Here is a 27,952-nt window from a genome sequence, read left to right on the forward strand (position 1 = left end):
CACTCCCACGAATGCAGTGGAGCTGAAACAGGCAACTTCTGTTGTTGCTGACTGTGGAGACAGTGCTTGACCATGCTTTCAATGTCACTGCCAATGCCTGGACACCAGAAATAGCTTCGTGCAAGTATTTTCATCTTTAATGTGCCTGGGTGTGCACTGTGAAGATCTGTCAAGAGTGGTTCTCTTCCTTGCAAAGGAATGACAATTCTTGATCCCAACAACAAGATTCCATCTTGACAACTTATCTCTGCTTTTTGGACATGGAATGGTCTCATCTCTTCAGGTACAGGTGAATTTGACCACCCTTGCAAAACAAGGCTCCTGACTTTCGAAAAAATCGGATTTCTGTTTGTCCAATTTCTAATTTGCTTCACACACACAGGCAAAGAATCCAAAAATTTAAGTACTAGCACAACTTCTTGTGGCACTGGAGCATGTACAATGCTACTTGGTTATGGGAGATGACTGATTGTGTCCGCATCTGCAATATGTAAGCCAGGATGGTGCATCAAGGTATACTCACACGCAGATAATATCAAAGCCCAACCTTGAATTCTTGCTGATGCTGTTGGCAGAATGGCCTTATCCTCAATGAATAAACCCACGAATGGTCTGACACAATGGTGAAATGTCGTCCATGCAGATACTGGTGGAATTTCTTCTCTCCGAGTACCACCAATAAACCTTCCTTTTCTAGCTGGGAATAACCCTTCTTGGCTCTGGGGAGGGTTCTCGAGACATAGCCAATGGGCCTTTCTGATCCATCTTCCATTCTATGTGATAACACAGCTCCCACCCCATAAGGAGATGCACCACATGGTAATACCAATTCTTTTGATGGGTCGTAGTGCACCAATAAATACGACGAATGCAACAGTTCCTTTACTTTCACAAAGGCTCCTTCCTGTTATGAATTCCATGACCAATGGTGATTCTTTTTTAACAACAAGTATAATGGTGCTAACACAGTTGATAAGTTTGGCAAGAAGTGGCTATAGTAGTTGATCAGATCCAGGAAAGACTTAGGTTCAGTTACATTGGATGGTGAGGGCGCCTCTTTTATTGCCCTAATTTTCTCTTCTACCAGATGCAAATCCATGGCGTCCACCCTATGACCCAGGTAAATAACTTCTGGCACTTGGAATGTATATTTCTCTTTCTTTAAAAGAGAAGACCTGCTACCTGGATTACTCGCGCTTACGGCTCATTGGTCGGAGACTCCACGAACATCACATGACTCCTGATAGACAGCAGGAAAGGCTATACCTTCAGTTACTAAACACTGTTTCTTTTTAGGTTGCTAGATAGAACATTCCACAACAGTGACCCATCCATGGGAAAACTCATGAACAAATAGTGGCTACTGCAAGCTGTAAGGATTGTATAAAAATCATTCCATTAGTATCTCTTTAACTTTATAGCAGTTCCTCAGCACTTAATTTTTAAATTATAGTAGATTCATGGTGCATCTGATGATTAAAAATGGGAAAGTCCCTGTTCTGTAGCTGCATCCACTGTTCATATTTCATAGGAATAGTTGTGTACACTGGTGTTGGATGCAATAGATTATTTCATTATTTTTTTTTGATGTGGGTAGCATCTATTTTCTATCCTCAGTTACCCTGAGAGGTGATGATAGGTTTTCTATTGTTCTTCATGACAGTGTACAATAACTGCAATCCACAACCTGGGAGAAGTGGTTAACTAAATTTAAACAATCCCTTACAAAAATAAAAATAAAAATACCTGGAAAAAGTCAGCAGGTCTGGCAGCATCTGCGGAGAGGAGCACAGTTAACGTTTCGAGTCCGTATGACTCTTCAACAGAACTAAGTAAAAATAGAAGCGAGGTGAAATATAAGATGGTTTAAGGGGGTGTGGGACAGGTAGAGCTGGACAGAGGGCCAGTGATAGGTGGAGATAGCCAAAATATGTCATAGACAAAAGGACAAAGAGGTGTTGAAGGTGGTGATATTATCTAAGGAATGTGCTAATTAAAGGTAGAAAGCAGGACAAGCAAGGTACAGGTAGCCCTACTGGGGATGGGGTGAAGGAATTGAAATAGGCTAAAAGGTAGAGATAAAACAATGGATGGAAATATATTTAAAAATAATGGAAATAGGTGGGAAAAGAAAAATCTACATAAATTATTGGGGGAAAAAAGCGGGGGGATCAGAAAGGGGTTGGGGATGGAGGAGAGAGTTCATGATCTAAAATTGTTGAACTCAATATTCAGTCCGGAAGGCTGTAAAGTGCTTAGTCGGAAGATGAGGTGCTGTTCCTCCAGTTTGCATTGAGCTTCACTGGAACAATGCAGCAGGCCAAGGACAGACATGTGGGCATGAAAGCAGGGTGGAGTGTTGAAATGGCAAGCGACAGGAAGGTCTGGGTCATGCTTGCAGACAGACCGAAGGTGTTCTGCAAAGCGGTCACCCAGTCTGCGTTTGGTCTCTCCAATGTAGAGGAAACCGCATTGGGAGCAACGAATGCAGTAGACTAAATTGACGGAAGTGCAAGTGAAATGTTGCTTCATTTGAAAGGAGTGTTTGGGCCCTTGGACGGTGAGGACAGGGGAAGTAAAGGGGCAGGTGTTGCACCTTCTGCGATTGTATGGGAAGGTGCCGTGGGAGGGGGTTGAGGTGTAGGGGGTGATGGAGGAGTGGACCAGGGTGTCCCGGAGGGAACGATCCCTGCGGAATGCCACCAGGGGGGGTGAAGGGAAGATGTGTTTGGTGGTGGCATCATGCTGGAGTTGGTGGAAATGGCGGAAGCTGATCCTTTGAATGCGGAGGCTGGTGGGGTGATAAGTGAGGACAAGGGGGACCCTATCATGGTTCTGGGAGGGAGAGGAAGATGTGAGGGTAGATGTGCGGGAGATGGGCCGGACACAGTTGAGGGCCCTGTCAACCACCGTGGGTGGAAAACCTCGGTTAAGGAAGAAGGAAGACATGTCAGAGGAACTGTTTTTGAAAGTGGCATCATCAGAACAGATGCGACGGAGGCAAAGGAATTGAGAGAATGGGATGGAGTCCTTACAGGAAGCGGGGTGTGAGGAGCTATAGTCGAGGTAGCTGTGGGAGTCGGTAGGCTTGTAATGGATATTGGTGGACAGTCTATCACCAGAAATTGAGACAGAGAGGTCAAGGAAGGGAAGGGAAGTGTCAGAGATGGACCATGTGAAAATGATGGAGGGGAGGAAATTGGAAGCAAAATTAATAAATTTTTCCAGGTCCAGATGAGAGCATGAAGCAGCACCGAAGCAATCATCGGTGTGCCGGAGAAAGAGTTGTGGGAGTGGGCCGGAGTAGGACTGGAACAAGGAATGTTCCACATACCCCATAAAGAAGCGGGCATAACTGGGGCCCATGTGGGTACCCATAGCCACACCTTTTATTTGGAGGAAGTGAGAGGAGTTAAAGGAGAAATTGTTCAGTGTGAGAACAAGTTCAGCCAGACGGAGGAGAGTAGTGGTGGATGGGGATTGTTCGGGCCTCTGTTCGAGGAAGAAGTGGAGAGCCATCAGACCATCCTGGTGGGGGATGGAGGTGTAGAGGGATTGGATGTCCATGGTGAAGAGGAGGCAGTTGGGGCCAGGGAACTGGAAATTGTTGATACAATGTAGGGCGTCAGAGGAATCACGGATGTAGGTGGGAAGGGACTGGACAAGGGGAGAGAGAATGGAGTCAAGATAGCAAGAAATGAGTTCCGTGGGGCAGGAACAGGCTGACACGATCGGTCTGCCGGGACAGTCCTGTTTGTGGATTTTGGGTAGGAGGTAGAAGCGGGCCGTCCGAGGTTGGGAGACTATGAGGTTGGAAGCTGTGGAAGGAAGATCTCCAGAGGAGATGAGGTCAGTAACAGTCCTGGAAACAATGGCTTGATGTTCAGTGGTGGGGTCATGGTCCAGGGGGAGGTAGGAGGAAGTGTCTGCGAGTTGACGCTCAGCCTCTGCGAGGTAGAGGTCAGTGCGCCAGACAACAACAGCACCACCCTTGTCAGCAGGTTTGATGACAGTGTCAGGGTTGGACCTGAGAGAACGGAATGCAGCAAGTTCAGAGAGAGACAGCTTAGAATGGGTGAGAGGAGCAGAGAAATTGAGACGACTAATGTCACGCCGACAGTTCTCAATGAAAAGATCAAGAGAAGGTAAGAATCCAGAGGGAGGGGTCCAGGTGGAGGGAGAATATTGGAGGCAGGTAAAAGCATCTGTTGAACCGGGAGAGGACTCCTGCCCAAAGAAGTGGGCACGGAGACGAAGGCGGCGGAAGAAGAGTTCAGCATCGTGCCGAGCCCGAAATTCATTGAGATGAGGGCGTAAGGGTATGAAACTAAGTCCTTTGCTGAGCACTGAATGTTCAGCATCGGAGAGGGGAAGGTCAGGGGGTATAGTGAATACACGGCTCGGGCTGGGATTGGAAGACGGGATGGGGACAGAGGGACAGGCAGGGGTGGAGGGTCCTGGATGGGTGTTGGTGTCGATAAGTTGTTGGAGCTTGCGTTCCTTTGCACCTGAAAGAAAGAGACAAAGTTTCTTGTTGAGGCGTCGGATGAGACGAAGAATAAAATAAAACTGGGGGCACGCACAGCTTAGAAAAAAGGGTGTGTCAGTGCTGCTGGAGGGAGAGGTCGAGTGTGTTCATATGGCGGCACATGGCACTGAGCGTGGATCTCAGAATGCGACGAGAACGGCAGTCGGAGGAGCGCTGTATATCCCAGAGATACCTGTAATCCTGGGTGGGTTCGAAACATGAGGGATGGAACTTCAGTTGAAATCCACGTGGGGTAAGTCGGAGACGGAGACTGTCACTGAGGAAGGAAATATGGCTGTGAAAGTGGGTTTTAGTAAACACCTTGTCAAACACCAGGAGAGAAATGGAAAGCAATGAAAGTGAACAAGGCAAAAGAGAGATACGGAAATCCTGTCGGAGAGCAGAGCAGTACTTCTTCAAGGTAGGCATTCCTTGAAGAGAAGTGGCAGTCAATTAAACACTAAGATAAAAGCAAAAAAATGCGGATGCCGGAAATCCATAACAAAATTAAAAATAAAAATTCCTGGAAAAACTCAGCAGGTCTGGCAGCATCTGTGGAGAGGAACACAGTTAACATTTCGAGTTCGTATGACTCTTCAACAGAACTAAGTAAAAATAGAAGAGAGGTGAAATATAAGCTGGTTTAAGGGTGGGTGGGACAATCCCTTAAACAATCCCTTGATGCTGGAGCCTTCTGAATCTTTGGATATATGAACTATTTAGTTTGAAGTTATCTAGTCCATGTTTTCTCCTACTCCGGCTCGCTGTATTCTGGTGGGTAACAGTCAGTGATTTATGTCCCCACGGCCTCAGGGGAACTTAAATTTATGTTGTGTGCAGTAGAATCTCTTTTGTTATCCACTTGCTTTGATGTGGATCATGTTATCTTAACACACTTGATTATGTGAAACTTCTTTTTGACTACAACAATGGGCTTTTGCAAGCTGAAAAAACTCAGATCCGATAACGTCCAAAATTTATGATGCAGGAATCTGACAGTGAGACTCTCTATTTTCCCCCTGGCTACTCGCAGAACATGTTATTTACAACAAAGAGCACATGCAAATAATCAGCTGCTGCACATCTGCTAGCATTGCTCTGAAATGGGACTTCAGGCAGTATGCCTAAGAACGAATTCTCCTTCTTGGTTTTTCCTCTCCCTGTAGGAAAACACCTGGCTTCCACTAATTGCTTCCCCTGAAATCTGGAACTCTACGTGTGGGGATGACAGGTCCAAGCCTATATGCCAACACACACCAGTGTATTGCATGCTTCAGTAGACCTCATGCAAACATTTCATGATTCAGTGCATTACCATTAAAAGACAAATATTCAGTCTGAACACAAAACATTGCATTTATGAGCTAGTTAACCAGAACAAGGTAATGTCTATCTGTCACAAGATCAGAAAATGTGGAAAACCATTTGGCCTATTGTAATCGATTCATCCAGCAAGAGCTACACCTTCCTATCATTGTAGCCAATGGTTTCTTAAGTAATCCTAGGATACCTACTATCTACCATCTTACCAGTAAGACCACCTGTTGATCACTCGTGAGGAGGAATTTCTGACAATGGCTCTAAATGCTTCTTTTATTAGTCTACACCTGTATCTCTTTGACCTACTCTTATTGGTTGGTTTAAAGTGTTACTGTGAACTCACCTTTTCTATTTCTTTTAAATAATTGCATCTGGAATTACCAGTCAGCTGCCTCTTTTTTTGAAGCTGAATGTTCAATTTCTGACACTACAGATCAGTTTAGTGGTTTTTCACTGATTTACCTCCAGGACATGAGCATCTCCCTTATACCAAAGTGACCAGAACTGGAAACAATTCTCAAGGAATGTTCAGACTAGAGTAGCATCAGTTGCAACATGACCTGTTCCTTACTGTTCTGACTATATAATTCAGCATTCTATTTACTTTTGTGGTTGCTCTTTTCCACAATCAAACATCTCTTTTTTGTGGGGTGGGGGGTGGTGGTAGTGGATGGTGGGATATCTCAAGAGTATCTTGTTCTCCTTTTGAGAAGTTAGATTTTTAAGAATTTCAACCTTCACAAATAGTTCTATCCCACAGCCTAACTGGCCTTGTGACACCCGGATTCCAAATTTGGACAACACAGGCCCTTGGCAACCTCTGCGTTGTTCTCCTCCTAAACAAAGAATTGAGAAGCAGAAAGATGGGCCCTGCAGTTGTGTGAGAGAAGGCTGAATATCAATGGTTGTGCTGTTCTGTGTTTGGGTGATATGTCTGCCATAGCTGAATAGCTGGAGGTATGTGGAGGCAGTGTGAGGTGGCTGCAAGTATGAGCAGCATTATTAGATGTGTGCGTGTAGGAGGGTGTATCTAGATGTTAGACATGAGTCCTGAGTATCAGGGAGCGCTGCTGAGTGAGTGATGGGGGTGTGGTGCATTGGGCAGTGTGTAGGAGATGTAGTGTGAAAATACATTAATTGGCCATGTGAGGTTGTTAGACTTTGTGTGATACTATAGCTAGGTGTTGATCTTCCTAGCCATCTGCTCTGATTCCCTTCAGAGGGTGGTCCTTAAGGATCTCCTGATCATAGCATTTCTCCTTCTGCCCACCTGCACCACTAATTCCTCCAGCGCTGCATCTGCTCCATTGCAGCAATCTTTTTTTCCAGCTTCCCTTTACCAGGCAGCCAGCCTTTAAGAAAAAAAGGTTGTCTGTACCACATGTCTAGCAACACTGTCGGCATCTCCTGCTATATGCAGAGCTTGCCAGCAGCATCCAGAAGAGGAAACCAATGCTGGAAGCACAGGAATTTGCCCTACAATCAATCAGATGAGGTGAGCAGCAAATTTAGTGTCTTCATCATCATCATCATGTGTGCTCTGGCCAAAGGCAGGTCCTTGGTTCATAGTCATTCTATGTCTCTCTGTCCTGCACCGATCTTCTCATTTGCCAATAACTTCCTACAATTTTTAAGCCATCCAGCATTGATATTTTCTTCTTTCCTCTTCGTCTTTTGCCTTGAATTCTTCCCTCCATAACATCTCTTACAAGTCTGTTTCCTCATAAGATGTGCCCTACCCAGATTCCCTAATTATATATATATTTTTCTATTCATTCATGGGGCATGAGCTTCGCTGGCTGGGCCAGCATTTATTGCCCATCCCAAGTTGCCTTTGAGAAGGTGGTGGTGAGCTGCCTTCTTGAACCTCTGCAGCCCATGTGGTGTAGGTACACCCACAGTGCTGTTAGGAAGGGAGTTCCAGGATTCTGACTCATTAAAACTGAAGGAACAGTGATATTTTTCCAAATCAGGATGATGAATGACTTGGAGGGGAACTTCCAGGTGGTGGCGTCCCCATGCATCTGCTGCCCTTGCCCTTTTAGATGGTATTGGTCATGGGTTTGGAAGGTTCTGTTGAAGGAACCTTGGTGAATTCCTGCAGTGCATCTTGTATATGGTAAACACTGCTGCTGCTGTGCGTCAGTGGTGGAGGAGGTGAATGTTTATGGTTGTGGTGCCAATCAAGCGGGCTGCTTTGACTGGATGGTGTTAAGCTTCTTGCGTATTGGGGGAGCTGCACTCATCCAGGCAAGTGGGGAGTATTCCATCACATTCCTGACTTGTGCCTTGTAGATGATGGACAGGCTTTGGAGAGTGAGGAGGTGAGTTACTCGTCGCACGATTCCTAGCCTCTGACCTGCTCTTGTAGCCACAGTATTTATATGGCTGGTCCAGTTCAGTTTCTGGTCAATGGTAACCCCCAGAATGTTTATAGTGGGGGATTCAGTGATGGTAATGCCATTGAACATCAAGGGGTGATGGTTGGATTCTCTCTTGTTGGAAATGGTCATTGCCTGACACTTGTGTGGCGTGAATGTTACTTGCCACTTCTCAGCCCAAGCCTGGATATTGTCCAGGTCTTGCTGCATTTGGACACGGGGCTGCTTCAGTGTCTGAGGAGTTGCAAATGGTGCTGAACATTGTGCAATCATCAGCGAACATCCCCACTTCTGACCTTATGATGGAAAGAAGATAATTGATGAAGCAGCTGAAGATGGTTTGGCCAAGGACATTATTATTCAACTAATTTCTTTGTTCATTCACTCTCCACAGCACTTCATCATTTGTTACTTTTTCTGTCCGACTGATCTTTTCCATTCTCCTCCAAATCCTCATTTAAAATTTATCTAGCAAGTTGGTCCCCTATTTCCATAAGGTCTAAGTCTCGCATCCATACAAAACAATGCTCAAAATCAGGCTATTTACCAGTCACTTATGGAGTCGTTTATTCAGTTTTCCGGTTAGCAATGGTCTCTTCTTACCACATACAGCCTCCATCTGAATGGGCACAGGCACATCAAGAATCATGACTCTGTGCCCAAAAATTGGGGCAAATAAATTTTGCACCCAAAAACATATCCAATCCAAAGTCTCAAAAGAAAATCTTCAAAGTTCTAATGAAATCAAACAGTCAGCATAATTCTCCCTTGCAAGATGCTGAAGGACCTGCCAGGTAATTTTTAGTAATTTCCAGTGTTCATAGATTTTCCCTTTATCATTCTAGTAATGAGTTAAATTGCATTACTTAAGCTTAAATGTAGCCTCAGCAATACAGTCAAGTGAAACACTATCACTGGCTCTTCACATTATAAACCAAAATTAATTAGCTATCGTATTTTACAAATTATTGCATAGCACAATCCCCAATAGACTGCAATGACAGAATAATCTATTTGATCTTTTTGTACCAACATTAATTCAGTATTATTGCCTAATGACTGTACGTTACATCACCGCGAACATTGCTTCACTTTTCACTTTTCAAATTGACAGCTTGTGCAGAACCCAAAACATGAGGATGAAGGCAAAATGATTTTTTTCAAAGTTTCAAACCCACACAGTAGGCAGGCTTCGCCTTTCAAATGGAAGAGATTTGGTTGTTGAAGCATTTCCTCTACCACAAGCTCAGCAACTAAGTTTGTGCTGCAAAACTAAATGAGGAATATACTTTGAAATCTAAACCAATTCTTTGGATGCTTTTGTCCTCAATACACAACAAAGTGCAAAGGGTTTCTGCCAGATTGCCTGTGTGTCTACGATCCTGGGGGTAGATCATAACATTCATTTATTCAAAAAAAAACACGCGTTCTCCAATCTGATTAAACAATGATTCCTCCTTGTTATTATTATCTAAACCAAATTCATGAGTAACTGATTAAACTGCAGGCTAAGCTATTTATCTTACCCATTTAAAGATATCCCAATTTAAAAAATGTAAAAAAAATTCCGCTTGTGCAGAAAGAGGATAAAACAATAGAATACTATGAATGGTGTATTTTATTGAAAATAATCCTCTCCTTCATTACATATGTCTTGCACATTGAATCCTGTGCTCCGTCCAATGCCACTAATCCTGCCCATGTTGCACCTGTTTGCATTTTCTGTTGATTTCATGACAAAGATTCAAGCTTTCAAATTATAAATAATTCAAATCTTCACAAACAAATTGAAAGCTGTTCATTTATCAAGATTGACTGGGTAGAATTCTTTAAACTTTATAATTGCACTAAATGTCTTCTTCCACCTTCAAGTTGCCCTGCTCTTCTCCTGAAGGCACCAGCTCTTGTTGCAGTTCAATACCACAGGCGCCGGCCATGGCTGCCCTCCATTACCCTGTCTTAATTTGTGAACCAAGATAAGGCGGGTAGGCAAATTACTCAACATTGGGTACATCAAAGTCAGACCCTATTCTGTCCTCAACCAATACCCATGTACATGCAGAGCCACTGGCCAGCAATCAGGAATTGAAATCCTAGCTTGTTTTTGCCCTCCAAAACCCAGAGACAATGCTAATTGTATTGTTCTTGCTGCTACTCCAGCTGAGATCAGATAACTCAACACAGAGGAAGGATAAAACTTGGTGTTTGTGGAGTCACATACTAGATGGTGCGCTTACCAACTGAGCCACCTGGAGTAAGTGAGCTCAGCAGTGTTGAAGGAGCCATTTCTATCACCTGGTATTCAGCACAGCTGCATTTATTATTTATTGTATCATTTGGAGGGAAGGGGACGGACAAGGGATACAAATAAAGGGATATCCCACTGCCCAGTACCCCAGAATCTTATGATTTTGGGATAGTAATATAAAAGCGCATGAAATGTTTAATAACCAAATGAAGAATATTTTGAAAAAAATTGATCCAATATCATGAGAACAAAAATAGTGGACATGAGAACAGATTGTATAACATGAGCTATATAACAAGCAGTGAGGGTCATTAATGTTTACAATTTAGCAAATACAGGCATCATTCAAAAGCAAAAATATGGTTGCATATAGTGACATCACCACTCTCAGCCAAAATGAAGATGATTTGGCTATTCCACTGTTAATCATATCTAGAGACTACACTGCTGTGTGTGTCTGGGATTGACTTCACACATATAATTTGCATTATGTAACTATTTTCCATTCACTGCATTATGCTGGAGAAATCACCCTGCTTTTATTGGGAATCATACCTGTAATTTTGGTCATGCAAGTTTGCTGCAGCTCATAGAGACTGTTTAAATAACCTCTGTGCTGAGTAACTAGATGTTTTGCTGATGTTATTGCTTAAGTAGACTCTGTTTTCTTTTGCTAAGTAACTAGATGGTTTGCTGTTAATCCTGCCATGCCTGCAACTCATTGGCTAACATAGTGGTGTCAATAAACTTGCAATTCTATAGCAGAATGTAATAAAGCCCTCTGTTCTTGTCAGTTGCCTCTAACAGCAATCCTGGCTTAATTTCGAAGTGTTGCAAATCAGCTGCTTTTCCAGTCACCACTGGTGGAAAAAAAAACCTGCTGTTTATTATGGCATTGATAGAAAAAGGTTGGGAACAGCAGCAGAACATATGAGACCTAAACAGTAACAGAGCTTTGGCACAAAGGGCCTGAAATTCCAGGACATCCACAGGTAAGCCTGCAAATATAGTTGGTGTATAAAAGAAAGTTAGTGGTGTAAAGCCCTCTGTATTTAAGGTTCAAGCGCCTGCTGATCTCTCCAACATGCCTTATTTTACCTTCTCCCGCTTCAATGATGAAATATTCATTTAGGGTATTTGTAAACCAATGGCCATCTTTACCTTAATTTGTCACCTGTCAAGGGATTCTGCAGCATGTACCTAGATGTCTTGTGGCTGCCTAAGCTCCAGTGGAAGCTGGTATTGGAAGAAAGACCTTTCCAATGCTCCTCTTACATCTGCAAATTCTTTCACTCAAGTCATTCTTTTATTGTTTTTGTTCTGGTTTAGTGGGTAATAATGGATTAATACAAATGTTCAATTTAGTTTCAAGATGTTAAAAGGAAGTAATGTCAAGGAATTATCATATTTTTTCCTAATATTATTGTGGGATATTTTAAAGCAGGTTTGTGTTTGTGTGTGGTTGTCTGTGTGTGGCTGATTTAATTGGGCTGGTGATGGGGTAGACTGCAAGGTTTAAATTATCAAAGAAGTGAGGTATAAAACAGACATTTGAAATGAAGATGAGTAGAGTTAGGGTGAGGTCAGCACATATGGTGTGAATGAAATTTGAATTTTTAGATAAGTGGAGAAATGTTTGATTTTCAAAGAGACAGGGAAAATGTTTACAACTGGCAGGATAAATAAGGCAAGGTCGTTACGTTGATTTTTCCCAAAAGTGCTGGCCATAATGATAACATGAAAAATTGTTCTTTCCTGGGAAAAGTAACTTCTAAAGACAAATGGAAACAATGGGATTTACAAATCAAAAGGAATAAAATATATTTAAAGAAGGATGGCTGTGTGAGGTGTGGCTGTGTGAGATCTTAAAAGATAATTGTGTGAAACAGACATTTTCATTGATAAAACCCAATCACTACATTTAACTTCCTTTAATTCTTTACAAAAACAAGCATTGGAATTCATTGTCCCACTTCAAAGAATTTACAACTGTTTGGAGCTGCCAATCAAACAGTGAAATGACAGACACCCTACTGTGATAATGAAAGGCCGTGAAATCACTCGTGCAGCACTAATCCTTAATGATAGCTCTTAGGCTTATGTCAACAGATAGAGTGAAATAGCAAGCACTGATTTTAAAAAAACACTACAGGCAGTTTTTGTTTTAAAAATCTTTAAAGGGCAGGAATTTTAAATGCCTTGACAGCTTGATTGCTCTTTTTGATATCTCCTTTTGGCAGGTCTGTTGACAGCTCATTTTTATAGTTCCAATGAGTTTAAGCACTTCTTACACACATTCACTTCTAATTTTAACAATCCCCAAGTGCACCTTAGCTTTCCCAGAACCATATCCAAAAAGGGTACTCTACCTCTCCAAAGGACTCCAGCAGCTTTAGACCTTCTCTTACTGGATTTACAGTGCACAAGTTGTGTTTTGGACAGCCTACCAGTGAAAATCAGGTCAGCCTGAGGTAGTGCACTTTAACATGTGTAGCATCCTCTGTGAACCATGGATCTGCACTTTAGAACTTGCCCCCATTCCCCTGTACCACCACCTACCCCCTTTGAAAAATTGGTAGCTGCCCTGTTTGGAGGTGGGATTCAGGATTTGGGCCTCAGAGCCATTTTCATAATGAGTGAGAGCCTTTCTATCATTATGAAAATTCATTCGTTATTCTTCAACTTAGTACAACAATAATATCTTTCATTTATATAGTGCCCTTAACAAAGTAAAACATCCCAAGGTATTTTTCAGAGCTTTATCATTGAATGATGAGATGAGTAATGAGATAAGTGCATTGAAAATAAAAAGGGGATTATATTGAATAAACTAAACAAACTCAAAGAGGATAAAGCTCTTGGTCCGATGGATTGCATCCATGTATTTTAAAAGAATCTAGGGAAGAGATAACAGAGGCATTACTGCACATATTTAATAATTTGTTAGAAAAAGACTTAGTGCCAGAGGACTGGCAAAAAGCTAATGACATCCCTATATTTAAGAAGGATGTCGGAACATGTTCGGGGAATTAGAGACCAGTCAGCTTAACATCAGTGGTAGGAGAAATAATTGAATCCTTACTAAAGGAGAGAACAGGAGAACATCTCAAAATGAGAAATATAATAATGAATAGTCAACATGGATTTCAAAAAGGAAAAACTTGCTTGACCAGCCTAATTGAATTTTTTGAGGAGGTAAGAGGGAGAGTAGACAATGGTAATGCAATAATCTATCTCGATTTTCAAAAGCCTTCAATAATGTGCTTCATAATAGACTCATGAATAAGGTCAGAGAATATGGAGTCTGGGGACAAGTGACAGAATGGATTGCTAGCTGCTTCAAAACAAAAAGCAGAGAGTGGGCAAAACGGGTAGTTGTTCAAAGTGAGAGGTGGGAAATGGTGTCTCACAAGGATCAGTGCTGGGACCACTGTTTTTCACAATTTACATGAACAATTTGGGCTCTGAAGTCAAAAACACAGATTCTAAATTTGTGGATGACACCAAATTCAGGGGGCGGGCGGGTGGGGATGGGGGTCAAATTGAGGAGGACTGCAACAAATTACGGGAGGATATTAGTAAACTTACAGAATTGGCAAATAACTGGCAAATTGTATTCAACACAGATAAATGTGAAGTATACGTTTTGGTAGGAAAAATAGAGAAGTCACATTATTTGGAAGGTGCAAGTCTCAGTGAGGTAGAAGAATAAAGGGATCTCAGAGTACAAATACATTAAAGGTTGCACCACAGGTTAACAAGCCATAAATTAACAAACCATGCACTAGGCTTTATTTCTGCGGGATGTAGGGAAATCATGCTAAACCTGCAATGAATCTTGGTTAAACCACACCTAGTTTACTGCATGTAGTTCTGGTTGCCATGTTATAAAAATGATATAGAGGAACTGGAGAGGGTGCAGAGAAGATTTACATGGATGGTAACCAGAAATCCATAAGTATATATTTTAGGAAGGGATTGACAGACTAGGTCTCTTTTCTCTTGAAAAAAGAAGGCTGGGGGGTGTAATAGAAGTATTTAAAATTATAAAAGGTTTTGATAGGGCAGATACAATATTTCCTCTTGTAGGGAAGAGCATAACTGGAAACCACCTACATAAGATAGTTGCCAAGAATCCAATAGGGAATTCAGAGGAAACTTCTTACCCAAACAGTGATAAGAATGTGGAACTCACTAACACAGAAGCAGTGGAAAGGAATAGTATAGATGCATTTAAGGGGAAGCTAGACAAGCATTTGAGGGAGAGGGGAATGGATAGTTACGATGGTAAATTTAGGTAAGAAAAGATGGGAGCAGGACTCGGTGCAGCATAATCACTGTCATGGACTGCTTGGATCAAATAGCCTGTTTCCATAACAGGCAATGTCACAGAGGTAGAAGTACGTGACCTTAGTAATTGTGAGGATATGTGGTCAGAAGCTTATCTCAGGATCAAATACGATACCACATTTGCAAACAGTCTGGTTCTGTCTTAGACAATTGCCAGGAAGAGGGATGGAGTCAGTGTCTAGAGTATGGAGTTTGTGGTGGGGACTGAAGACAATAGTTTCGGTCTTCTTCAGTATTTAGTTGGAGGAGATTTCTGCTCAGCATCGGTACTGGATGTCAAACAAACAGTCTGACAATTCCAAGACAGTGGAGGGGTTGAAAGAGGTGATGTTGAGATGGAGCTGGGTGTCACCAGCATACACGTGGATCCTGATGTTATGTTTTTGGATGATGTCACTGAGGGACAACATATCCATAATAAATGTGAGGGGCCAAGGAAAGATCCTTGGGGGACACCAGAAGTAAAGGTGCAAGAGCAGGAAGAGCAGTCATTGCATGTAGCTCTCTGGCTACAGTAAGATGGATAAGAATGATGTGCAGTCCCATCCAGCTGGACAACCAAAAGGTTGAGCATAAAACCTTACCTTAATGCATTTGCATGATTCAGTTGACTGAATGGTCACTTGTGTCTCTTTATTGCAGTTTATAATTTCAGCCAAACTCCTGGAAGCATGTAACATCCTTGAACCTCACTTGTTACCATTCATGCCTTGTCCATTCATTAAAATTTCCTCTACAATTCTACACTAAGCCTTTGTAACCTTGTGTCTTTTGTGAAAAAGAGTGTCATCTCACTTATATACTTTCTTCATGCTTTAGGTTTTACACTACACAAGACCAGGAATTGAAGAACTGTGGAAAATTTGAGCTGAAATATGAAATAGGTAAAGTACTCCATAAAGCTTCTCTAATACACAGGAACCTCCATGCTTGACTGATGTGCAGTGAAAAATAAGCATTTTTCAGCGATTAATCAAATTTTGCTGATCAGTAACTCACCACAGCTGGTGTGATACTGTTTGAGAGGGGTGAGCATATCTAGAAGTTTAGGAAAGTTCACAGTTCAATTCAGTCAAGTCTTAAATAGGAATGATTTTAAAAGCCTCTAACTGAAGCAGCAAACAACAGTTACTCCACAATACACATTAAATATGCATTTTATAGTGTCCAGTGTACCATTAAAGTCACAGCTCAATACTCTATAATCTTACTTAATTTTACTTTACTAATTATGTAGCATACAAAAATGTTAGAAAACATTTCAGTGAGATAAATCAGGAAAGTGACAATGATAGTTATCATTATGTAGTTAGCATCATTAAAATTCCCAACTCTCTTATCCTGAACCGAATGACTTTACATTCACTGGGGAAATAAAATCATTATCAAAATGTTAACAGAACTGGACTAGCCGTATAAATACTGTGGCTACGAAAGCAGGTCAGAGGCTAGGAATCCTGCAGCGAGTTACTCACCTCCTGACCCCCCAAAGCCTGTCCACAAATCAGGAGTGTGATGGAATACTCTCTGCTTGCCTGGATGAGTGCAGCTCCAACAACACTTTAGAAGCTTGACACCTTCCAGGACAAAGCCGCTCGCTTGATTGGCACCCCTTCCACAAACATTCGCTCAGTCCACCACCGACGAACAGTGGCAACAGTATGTACCATCTTCAAGGTGCACTGCAGGAAGTCACTAAGACTCTTTAGGCAGCACCCTCCAAACCCACAACCACTCCCATATAGAAGGACAAGGGCAGCAGATACATGGGAACATCACCACCTGGAAGTTCCCTTCCAAGCAACTCACCATCCTGACTTGGAAATATATCGCCGTTCCCTCACTGTCGCTGGGTCAAAATCCTGGAACTGTGGGTGTACCTAAACCACAGGGACTGCAGTGGCCCAAGAAGGCAGCTCACCACCACCTTCTCAAAGGCAATTAGGGATGGGCAATAAAGGTTGGCCTAGCCAGCAACGCCACATCCCGTAAATTAATTTTTAAAAAATTAATTGGAGTAAAAATTACTCTTGCATTAAAACTAAAGCCTTGGAGCCATTGTCAGTGATATTAGCGGCTGAATGGTCTGGTCCCACCAGCAGCAGGAAGTTTGCTGGGTGGGGGAACTTAATTTAGTGGGAGGCCAAAAATCAGTTTCCCAGTGGCGGGGTGAACTTTAGCAAATATATTCTTGGGATTTTAAAGGTGAGTTAAAGGCGGGTCAAGCTTCCCAACGAAAAATGTTGGGAAGCCATTTTGCATACATTAGCATATCATACATGCTCATTAAAAGATCACATTGCTGGAATTAAGCTGCCCCTCCAAATTAAATTCCCCATGAGCAAGAAATTAGAACGTTCACATTTACGGCCATATTTAAATAGTGTGGACCTGGCAAGCTTGACTTCATCCATGGCTTTGAAGTGAGCAGATGCTGCTTTGGCCTTGTTGGGGGCTGCTCACAAATCTCAGCCTTTTGACTCAGATCAGATGCCAGGAGGCCAAGCTGCACGGCTGGACACGGGAGGCAGGCTAAGGGCGGAAGCGTGGACAGGAGGCCGGACACGGGTTAGAGCAGAGGCTGGACACGGGAGGCAGGCTAAGGGCGGAAGCGTGGACAGGAGGCCGGACACGGGTTAGAGCAGAGGCTGGACACGGGAGGCAGGCTAAGGGCGGAAGCGTGGACAGGAGGCCGGACACAGGTTAGAGCAGAGGCTGGACACGGGAGACAGACTAAGGGGGGAAGGGAGGATGGCTATCCAGGGAAGGAAGACAGATTGTCTGGGGTAGGGAGGGAGGCTGTCCAAGGAAAGAAGATAGTCCTAGAGGGTGTGATCCATGCTGTCTATGGTGGGGTCCTGGGGGTTGAACTGAGGGCACAGGGCAGCGTTAGGAAAAGTCACAGTGAGAGAGGGGAGTGCGATGGGGAAAGGTGGCAAGTCCAGGGTGATAGTTGGGTAGCTGAATGTTTCATGGGCGGGAGGAGGGGTGGGGGATGGTCACGAAAATAGATGAAACAGGTGGCTCAGGTAACGGGAGGGGTCAGGGTCAAGTAAGGGTGGGCATGGAGATGGTAATGGGCGTAGGGTCAGAGGGGAGAGGGGGCATGTGGAAGGTGATGGTGGGAACGGTGGGATGTTTAAGGGTGACAGAGGGGAGAGGAATGGTTCTATTGTGTGGGTCAAGGGAAGTTGGTGGGTGACAGGGTGAGGGGAGAAGGTGGCGGAGCGAATCTCGAATGTCCTGCGCACCCTTTTTGGATTTTCAGCTATGTAATGCTGTCGCTCTGAAACTGCAATCCCTTGAAGTGGGAGGATTGTCTTTTCTGTTGCATGGAGATCGGCCCTTTGGCTGACTAAGGGGGCGCCCTAATATTCATGAGGCAGCTGGACAGGAACCATGCTCCGTTGCGTTCTTCTACCTATGGTGAAGCCCACACGGTCACAAGTTTTCCCATTGGCTCATGGGTCTCATAACATCAAGATCCCAGCAAGGTTTGGAGCTGCCGTTCATTCTATATGATGTTCATTCTATGTTCATTCTCTGCTGCTGTCAGAGGAAGGGATGAAGGGAAGGACGGAGGTGGATGCCTCCAAGGGGGACGGCTGGTGGACAGCAGCAAATGACTCCAAACCTCCATCCTCCCGGGGTGTATTGTCATGGCTGACAAAAGCTCATGTGGTAAGTCTTTCTCTGCTGCCAAGGCAAAGGTCCTTCTATAGTCTTGCAGGTAACGGAGGCAAGCTGAATAGTATCTGAGGGAGGGTTCTCGCACATACTGTTAAAGAACAATGTCTCCATGCATAGTCATGTATGAACAAGAGGAAAACTTATCTGTGTTCCTCCAGGGAATCATTTACCTGGAAGGGTTGGAGTGTAGATGCCATGCCTAGGCAGAAGCCAGGTACAGGGCTCATCAGTGGCTCAGTGGCTTTGAGATGGAGGCAAAGCTGAAAAGAATATTCTCACTAGATTGATTACTGTAATTTGTTCAGAGATCCACTGAGACCTAGATAATGCGGGCTCCAAGCAGCTCTGCCTTTCTACTGGCTCTGACCCAGATGAGGAGGAGCTGGCTCAGGTAGGCACAGGGCCAGGAGGAGCAATGGCCTGAGCAGCAAGAGACAACGGGGACTCAAGAAAGTCACTGCAATGACGAGCATTGGCCCGACCACGGGTACATTGTAGGCGGTGCAGGTATCTACAGATGAGCAAAAGGCAACGCCAGAGACACCTTAGAATGTCCCGGAATGTGGTTGCACACATTTGCCAGCTTCTTCATGATAACCTGAGGCCACAAGGACTTGGAGGCAATCCTATGCCAGTGGCATTAAAGGTCACCACGCTTTAAAAGTCTTTATCAGTGGCTCCTACATGGGCTTTGCTGGGGACCTGTGCGGAATCTCCCACTCTGCAACCCTCAAGTGCATCACATAAGTGAACAAATGACCTGTTCAAGAGAGCGCACCAATTATTTTTTTCCTTCATGCGATGTGGGCATCGCTGGATCACTAATTGTCCTTGTTCAGAGGGCATTTTAAGAGTCAACCACATTGCTGTGGGTCTGGAGTCATGTGTAGGCCAGACCAGGTAAAAACAGCAGATTTTCTTCCCTAAAGGACATTAGTGAACCAGGTGTGTTTTTATGACAATCAACAATGGTTTTATAGTTATCATTAGACTTTTAATTCCAGATTTTTATTGGATTCAAATTTCACCATCTGCCTTGGTGGAATTTCAATCCGGGTCCTTAGAGCATTACCCAATTTGTCCAATTCCGCCTGGATCCCAAAAGTCAGGCTGCAAGATCGTTGGGTTTTGAAGCAATCTTGGTTTTCCCGCAAGTGCAAGGAGCTATTGATTGCACATGTGACCTTGAGAGTTTCCTGGCAACAGTCAGTCACATTCATCAATATAAAAGGTTTGTGCTCTGAATGTGCAGTTGATATATGATCACAGAAAGCAAATCCTACATGCTTGTGCTTGGTTCCCAGGGAACTCTCACGTTGCTTACCTTCTGATCCACTCCCAAGTGCCACAGGTTTTGAAGTACCTTGGTGATTGCAGGGCAGGCTCCTTGGGGACAAGGGATACCCCCGGAAACTGATGATGCCAGTTCGCCATCGGCAGAGAGCTGCTGAGGAGAGGTACAATGCTGCACATGCCTCCACAAGGTCCACTATTGAGCAGACCTCCTCGAGATGAGGTTCTGATGTTTGAACCACTCATGTGGGGCTCTCCAATACTCACCACAGAAAGTGTCCCGATCATTGTTGTCTGCTGCATTCTGCACAAACTCACACTACAAAGGGGGGATGTCTTGGCTGAGCGAGACATGGAGGACCGAGATGTCTTCTCTGATGTTGAGGATGGTGAAAGGTATGAAGCTGACAAGGGCCAGGATGTCACAGAACCACATACAGAGGTTTTTGCAAGGGTATGGAGTGGAAGACTGGCCAATAACAACCTGATAGCTAACAGATTCCAGGCAGAGTAAGCTGCTGACACATTTCCTTTACTATTTAGTTTTCTATCCTCTGCTGCTGGAAGGCCCCAGCTCCTTTTTGGTTCCAGACATTATACTTTGCTCTTATGTATGTTGATTTATGATAGCTGCATTGAATTGCACTACTTAATGCCTGCCTTGCCGGTGGTTTAATCTTTTGCATGTGCCAAACTGTGCTAATAAACAGAGCCTTGGCACTAAATGTGCACATTAGAACCTGTAAAGCACTGGGTTCTCCTGTGACCTCGGGCACCTGTAAGCAGAATTGAGATTTTTCCCATGCCCTCATAAAGTCTGTGTGCATGGCAACTTGGAAGCAATATCAAATCTTACCTCAGCAGTGATGTCACCCTCACACCTACTCCCAAAGTGGGCCAGACCCTGCAGCGATCTCTTTCAGGCGGAACAAGATGTATGGGTCCACATAGGGGAGCAGCATGAAACACCATTTGGCCCCTAAAGATCGCACCTCCATGCAGATTGATTAGGGAAGATTGTGTTCCTGTCCTCCAGTCGCCATTTGCCCATAATAAACCCATATCCCTTGACACCTTTATCATGCCGTTAAGTTTTGAGGGATTTTCGAGTCCACTCACTGAGAATGCCTAACCTGTACTATGGGTTGCTGAATAGCAGCCACTTTGGACACTCCAAACAGAGAGACTCGTACAAGTCTCATTCCTAGATGGCCTTAGTATTGTTGTGAGACTGTGATCTGTCATTCTGGACACCCTGGCCAAGGTAGCCATCTTTCCTGCATGGACCCTGCAAAGCCCTGTTAGAGCTGCTCATGCTTCACATGGATAGCCTCACAGTCTGCGGCATGGTCCAGCATACATGGCCATTCTACTCTCTCTCACCTCAAGGACTATAACCCTGGTCCTCCAATGAGCTTCGATGCACTTTGGTTGCAAGGCCCATTTGCGAGGTCTACTTCAACCCTTGATAAGGAGGTGAGCAGGCCAAACAAATCTCCATGTAGGTCTGACAAAGGCTTCAGTCAACTGCACACAACTCTTTAATCTACCCTCATTCCCTCTTGCAGTCAAGGCTAACTTTCCCATTGCCTCCTTACTTGCAGCCTTCACCTGCATGTTAATGCAAAATGACAAATCAGCCAGTAACAATTAGACATGCCCACCATAACTTTCTCCAAACATGTAGGGAAGCCTCTGGTTTTCTACTGTAAGAAGACAGTGTAGAGCTTCACTCTTTCAACCCTGAAACTGCATCTACAGTGTTCCTTGCCACTCACATAGCATGTTTAGCTCCCTTTGAGTATTTCTTGCTTTCACCTACATCTCACATCAGGGCAACAGCAGTAGGAGATGCAATGACATTACTGAACACATTTTCAGAGCTCAGAATATGGTCAGCTGCAAGTAATGGCTTGGTTGAGGTGTGCCCAGGCTTCACATTCACAAATAACGGCCAGTGCTTTCATGCACATGTGGGATTACTGAGAAATCACTATGTTGATAATGTGAGAGAATTGAATCTAAAGAAGTTCATTCTTGGCCTCTGATGGGGGCCCAAATTCCACACCCTTAAATGTCCATGGGCATTGAAACAACTAGCAGCAAGATGGAATCCAGGACACTTCCAAACTGTGAAAGTGAGCATATATTTACAAGTGCCAAAAGTATATACAATGGTTGTACACCCATGGCACCAGGGTCTTTCAAAACTTCTTAATTTTTTTTATCTATTACTACATTTAGGTGCCGCCCTGACATCCGCAGCTGAGGTGGAGGCAGCCTGCTGACTGCTATGCCCTGTTGACCGTGATGACTTTGGCAGACATCATTTGGTGGCACAAGGCTTAGAGGAACCAGCCTGCCAAGATCACCTGCACAGATGCAGGTGCACCATCCTCAGCCTAACCTGCTGGAGGCGATGAGGTCACTGGCAGAGGGCAGGTAGAGCCTTGGAATGAAGCCCCCAGAGTGCCTAGCTCGCATTCCTCCTCCCTGTGGGTGCTCGATGTCACCTTCCTGATACCTTAGGGAGAAGGGGCATCTGGAGGGAGGTCAAGGTGCCCCGTTCACCTCTCATCTAGCCACTGCTGTACTGTACCCATGGCTAGAGTGACGGTGTAAAGGTCCAAGCCCGTACATGGCAGCCACTATGCGTTCTGCTAGACCTGGGTTTCCAAGGTGTCCACCACCCTTTCCATGGAAACACACAAGCACTCGCCTGCCAGAGCAGACAGAACATGAATAGACTCGTCCAGCCTTCGGCCCAGTCTGTGCATGGCTTCTGGCATCTATACCTGATGTTCCCCTGCCTGCCTCTGCATCTCCCTCAGGTTTCTTATGGCCAAGTCCAGAGCCTTGTCATTTGCATGAGGCTGAGCAGTGGCCTAGTCTCCAGCATCCTCAGACCGTCAGAGACTCGGCTGTCATTTCCTCCACCAACTGTGAACCCATGGCATTGATGTGCTCACCAGACTGTGATCCCAATCCTACTCTAGAAGGTGCAGCCACCAAGGTGAATGTCTCTGTGCTGGTGGAGGTTCAGATGAGTGTCATGACGGTGCATCCTCTGAGGATTCTCAGGCATCGTCCTCAGAATTGGGGTCGAAGATGGAGCTATGGCTGGTCTCTGTTATGGGCCTCCCATTATTCTTGCTGGTACCTGGAATGGAGAAAAGAAAGATTTAGTGGATGCCTAAGCAGGCTCCTCAAGTAAAGCAATGTGTTACTCTGTGGATGCCTCTGACAACTGCAGACTGGAGGCATTCTCACTGTCTTTCTGGGGAAGTCCTATCTGCCCTTCAGCACAGGCACGGTCCTGCTTCTCCCCGGCTAGCTCAACAACCTCCTCCTCAAAAGAGATGAGGACTTGAATGTCCAGAATGCTGCTTCCTGTCTTGGCCCGATCCCTCTGATTGTGGGTATTTTTGTCCTGCGGCTGAAAGAAGGATTGAGTGTCATCACAATGAGTGTATGAGCAGTTTGGGAGCATGCATGACTATGGCAGCTACTGATCCCTCTCCAGTAAGTGATTAACAAGCAGGCTGTCCTGCAACTGACAGAAGATTGAGAGCATGAAGTGGCTGGCACACATTCAATGCACATGTCCTATCTGCTGGTGACTGCTGCAACTCAAACTCCTGTCTGACATCCCTGTGCACCTGCACACTTATGCTGCCTCATTCCCTTTATGATTGTCATTTTGCAGTAAGTAGATGGTGCCACTTACCCTAGCGGAGTGCAGCAGATCGTTCATCCTCTTCCTGCATTGCTAGGCAGTTCTCCTGTGAGCCCCACTTGTGTTAACCACCGCTGCAACCTCCGTTTCCGGTCACCGTGGTCAAGGGGGAGGGCCTCTTATGGCCATCCCTGGGAAACAGCACCTCCAGCCTTTCCTGGATGGCCTGGAGGAGAACCTGCAGCAAGGTTTCACTGAACAATGGGGCCACTCGTTGTATGGTCTACAACATCCTAGTCTCATCAGCCCCTGGCCTGCAGTGAGCGAATGGCTATCTGGGTGTCATTTAAATATGGTGCCTCGACCTTCAACCCCATGAGGTAATGGTGGGGCTGCAACTTCCTCCCCACCCTGCCGTGAGTTTCGGCGAGCTTCTCGCAGGTGCATATGTAATGAGCTGAACAGCGCAAGCTCGCACCTGGTCAGTCGCTCCCCACCCCCCAACCCCCAAACAGCAGGAATCACTCTCACTTCCGTGCCCCCCCCCCCCACCGAACTTAGACTCCAGAACGGCCTAGAATGATTTATCTTCTATTGTAACATTAGATACTGGTGGAATTTTGTAACATAGCTTTAATGATCCAATCATTTTATATTCTAATCTGTGGATTTTCTATGTTATTAAAAAATTCAATAGCAATTGCATTATCAAAAACACCAGCAAGAGCAGTTTGGGGTGTGGTGGGAGAATTTTGAATAAAAGACTGTATAAAAGATCTGTTGCAGTAATGTTAATGAGTGACAGAATTTTCTGGAAACTGTATTACTCAGGAGCCACACTGATTAGCCGGTGAGTTTGTTTTCACACTGATACACATTTATAACTGTTCCATCCTCTCAGTTTGGTGCATGAGATGAATAACATTATTATTATTTTGTTATCAAAAACAACATGTTATTAAGCAGAGAAACACGTCAATTTCTTCAGAGCAAGGTTACTTTCGCCACTTTTTTTGAAACTCTTGATGTCAGTGATACCAAAAAAATATTTTTACTTTGAACTTCAAAACTAAAGTCTTAAGGCAGCAAACAAACTCTATTTTAATAACTTTTTCATAAAATAGATTTACTAAAGGACTTAACTTCAACAGACAGCAAAGAATGATTGTTTACATTGACCTGACTTATTGGTATTATTGGCTTTTAGCCACTTTAGCCCCACTGGAAATAAATGACTACAGCCCTTATATCAACATCATTCAATGTACATAGTTATCCCCTGTGGCTTGCAGTTTAATAATTTCAGAAACTCAGACTTCACTTGGCGATTTAATTCATCTGCGCATTTTTCGAACATGTCTTTTTTCAGCATTAATACAATCTAAATAATACCATGATAGGACATCATTTTGATTTGGTTGTAGTGGATCATAATCTAGAGTGTTGAAAATATCTCTCCTTTCGTCCTAATATACCTAGGATGAGGAAAGTCATTTGATTCATTTTACATTTGTTCATCCTAGAAACCTTTCCTCATTACAGCATGTAATGATTTCCAGAATGATTGCATTTTATTGCCTCCAATTCTATCTGGAAGTCAATTCCAAGGGCGGAATTTTGCCCTTGTCGGGCGGGCTCGGCAGGGGTAGTCGGGAAACTGACCGCCGGCCGCAATCGAGGCCGGAAGGCGATTTCACACTGGCGGGCCAATTACGGCACAGAGCTGCCTCAGGGAGATGAAGAGTTTTTATAAAAAATAAATGAAAAATGTTATAAAACATGTCCCCTCACATGACTCTGTCACATGAGCACGGATATGTTATTAATTAAATTTAAAATATTTTATTTAATTTTTATTTGCTTTAGGGAACCTCATCCTGCCGGCAGGATGAGGTTTCCTAAAAAGTGCAAAGGCCGCTTGGCCTTTTCACCTGCCTGCCAACTGTAAGGTTGGACGGGCAGCAAAAAATTTCTTTTAATAACTTTGTTAATGGCCTTAATGGGCCTTTTAATTGTCGGCTGGTGGCGCTGCTGACTCCACCGCTCACCCACTGACTGAAATATCACGCGACTGTGCATTGACGTTGGGACGCTCGCCCGGTGTCAACGTGAGTCATTTTAGGCTCGAGCGGGTCCGGCACACGCCCCCGCTGAGGTACAAAGTTTGCCCCAAGCGTGGTTCATTCTTTAGGTGAGGAAGAACTTTCTGATCGGTCCTCAATTTACTTTATATCAGTTCAAACCCTTGTCTCCTTGTGCTACTCTCTGTTTAATTAGTAGTAGTATTTCAAATTTATATCTATTCCCTTAACTCTTTTATGTACCTTTGTAGGGTCACCTCTCAAATGTCTGCACTCCAGCATGAAAAGTTCATATTCTCTCCAGTCTTTCCTCATAACTCAGATCCCCAATGAGAGATGAATCTTTCTGCACAACAGCTGGTGGCAAAAAAGACTCCAGCTACAGACCTTTGCACAGCTGCATTAATTCCTGTTCATTGACAGGCTACAGTAAGGCCTCTACAAGGTGGAAGACCCCACTGCCATAGCTTACTGGACCTACTGAGCTAAGCAGGTACCAGCACACAATTGCAGAAACCAAGCAAATTAGAAAATTGGGCAACTCAGAGATTCAACCCAACAGGTGACTCAGGAGCCAAAGTTACCACTGGGTAATTGGGCTGCATTATTATAACATCAATTTTAATATCAATTCCTGGTTACTGTCCTGCATACTCCAAAACAGATATTTCTTTTGAGAAAGGCCCTAAATTCCCTCAGATGTTCTATCAAAGTATTTTCACCATAAATACCATGTAAGCTCTGTTCACATGAGAAAGGTCCTTAAAAGGCCTCAGCAGAATTCACACTATTTGCGCTGATGAAAGGTCATCGACCTGAAATGTTAATTTTGTTTTTCTCCACCGATGTTACCTCACCTGCTGAGTAATTCCAGCACTTTTTGTTTTTATTTCAGATTTCCAGCATCCACAGTATTTTGCTTTTGTATTAATGTGTCACACTGTTTGAGAACGTGACAGTCCCTTTGCAGCTTTCTGCTGACCCCAAGTTTCATTTCCCTAATGGCAGAATGGCTGCAGCAGGATCTGCAAAAGCAATATTTTTCATGCGAAATAGGCAACAGCAGGACCTCAAAGGGAGCAGCAAGTCTTACTCCACCCTACAAAGGCTGACTGGGTCAGACAGAGGCAGGCTGCTGTGGCCTGCCCATTCTGTGCAAATAACCCTGACCCTGGGATTTAGGCAGGGCCTTTGGCCTGAAATTCGGGTGGATGCAAATTCCGTTCCACCTCATGTCTGTGGTATAATTATCCTCCTCAAAAAAAAAAGATCTGCCATCATTACATCACAAAAATATCATAGTAATGTGATAATGCTGTGATGAAACTGAAGGAGCTTTTGTGGTTCCTTTAATACAGGAATAATTCCTCTTTACACCTCAAAGTTAGTTATTCATACAAGTAAAGACCATTTGTTCATGTGTAAACTTTTAACAGGGTAAGCAATAAATCCTATTATTGGAGTTTTAGGGCACAGCACCATTAGGGATGGTTTTTTCAGTCCAGAGGCTTATGCTTTTGTGGTTACCAGTCATGCAAACTAGAAAGACATCTGTTCCATACATAAGATCACTGCCAGCAGCTAAATATTTTATCTGCTTTCCATCAAACACATATGTTATGTGATACGCTTGCAGATTGAAAAGCTAGAGCAAATCGTGCAAAAACTTGTAAGATTTTTATGTAATGCAAGCTCCAATATCCCACTCAGAAGATCTGCTTGGTTAATGGGAATAAAATTAATTTTTAAAAATTCCACCCAAGGGTGGCAGTTAGACTACACAGTGCTGCTACTTCTAAGATCGCAGCATGTGGTTTGATGGTGGAGATGTGAAAATTCATAATCACATACAAATATCATGCAAGAAGGTTTGATTCCTGCTCAGTTTTCATTTGGAGCCATGTTTAGCAGGGAGACAATGGACAAGTTGCTATATCTTCCTTCAGAGGTAAAGAAAAGGAGGAAAAAGACGATGAAAGTGTGACTGCCGGGTTACAATTCATATGAGGCAGCACTGGAGGCTAGAACCAGGGAACCGATCACTTCACTCTAAAGATGTGGGATCAACAGCACTCCAATTATGCAAAAAATAGTGGTTTGGATTTTGCCAGCCTTTTGGAGATGGGCTGGAAGGTGGGAGGGTTGGTAAAATGGCAGCAAAAGGCAAGCCCCACATCTTCCTGCTTTCAAGACAAATTACCAGCTGCGAGATAGTCAGCGGTGTGGCCGTCTCCAAATTGTGCTAATTATATGCCCGGTTAAGGACCATATCCTACCCCCACCAGCATTGTTCCAGCATCAGAAGGGGCCATTGCCACATGGGGAGAACATCAGGTAAATCTAGGAAGCTTCCCAGTGGGTTTCTGTGAGGGGCGTGGGGAGGCC

General features: G+C 44.0%; 1 long non-coding RNA gene across 1 annotated transcript in view; it reads left to right on the forward strand.

Moving 5' to 3' along the window:
- The window catches only part of LOC144685202 (uncharacterized), a 68,434-nt gene extending 49,991 nt beyond the window's left edge, over positions 1 to 18,443 (forward strand). The window contains exons 3-4 of the long non-coding RNA XR_013577673.1: positions 15,647 to 15,711; positions 18,384 to 18,443. This is a non-coding gene — a long non-coding RNA (uncharacterized LOC144685202). The remainder of the gene's footprint in view (positions 1 to 15,646; positions 15,712 to 18,383) is intronic.
- The last annotated feature ends 9,509 nt before the right edge of the window (positions 18,444 to 27,952 follow it).

Source organism: Cetorhinus maximus, chromosome 10 (assembly GCF_964194155.1).
Source record: "Cetorhinus maximus chromosome 10, sCetMax3.hap1.1, whole genome shotgun sequence".
NCBI classification, from domain to species: Eukaryota; Metazoa; Chordata; class Chondrichthyes; order Lamniformes; family Cetorhinidae; genus Cetorhinus; species Cetorhinus maximus.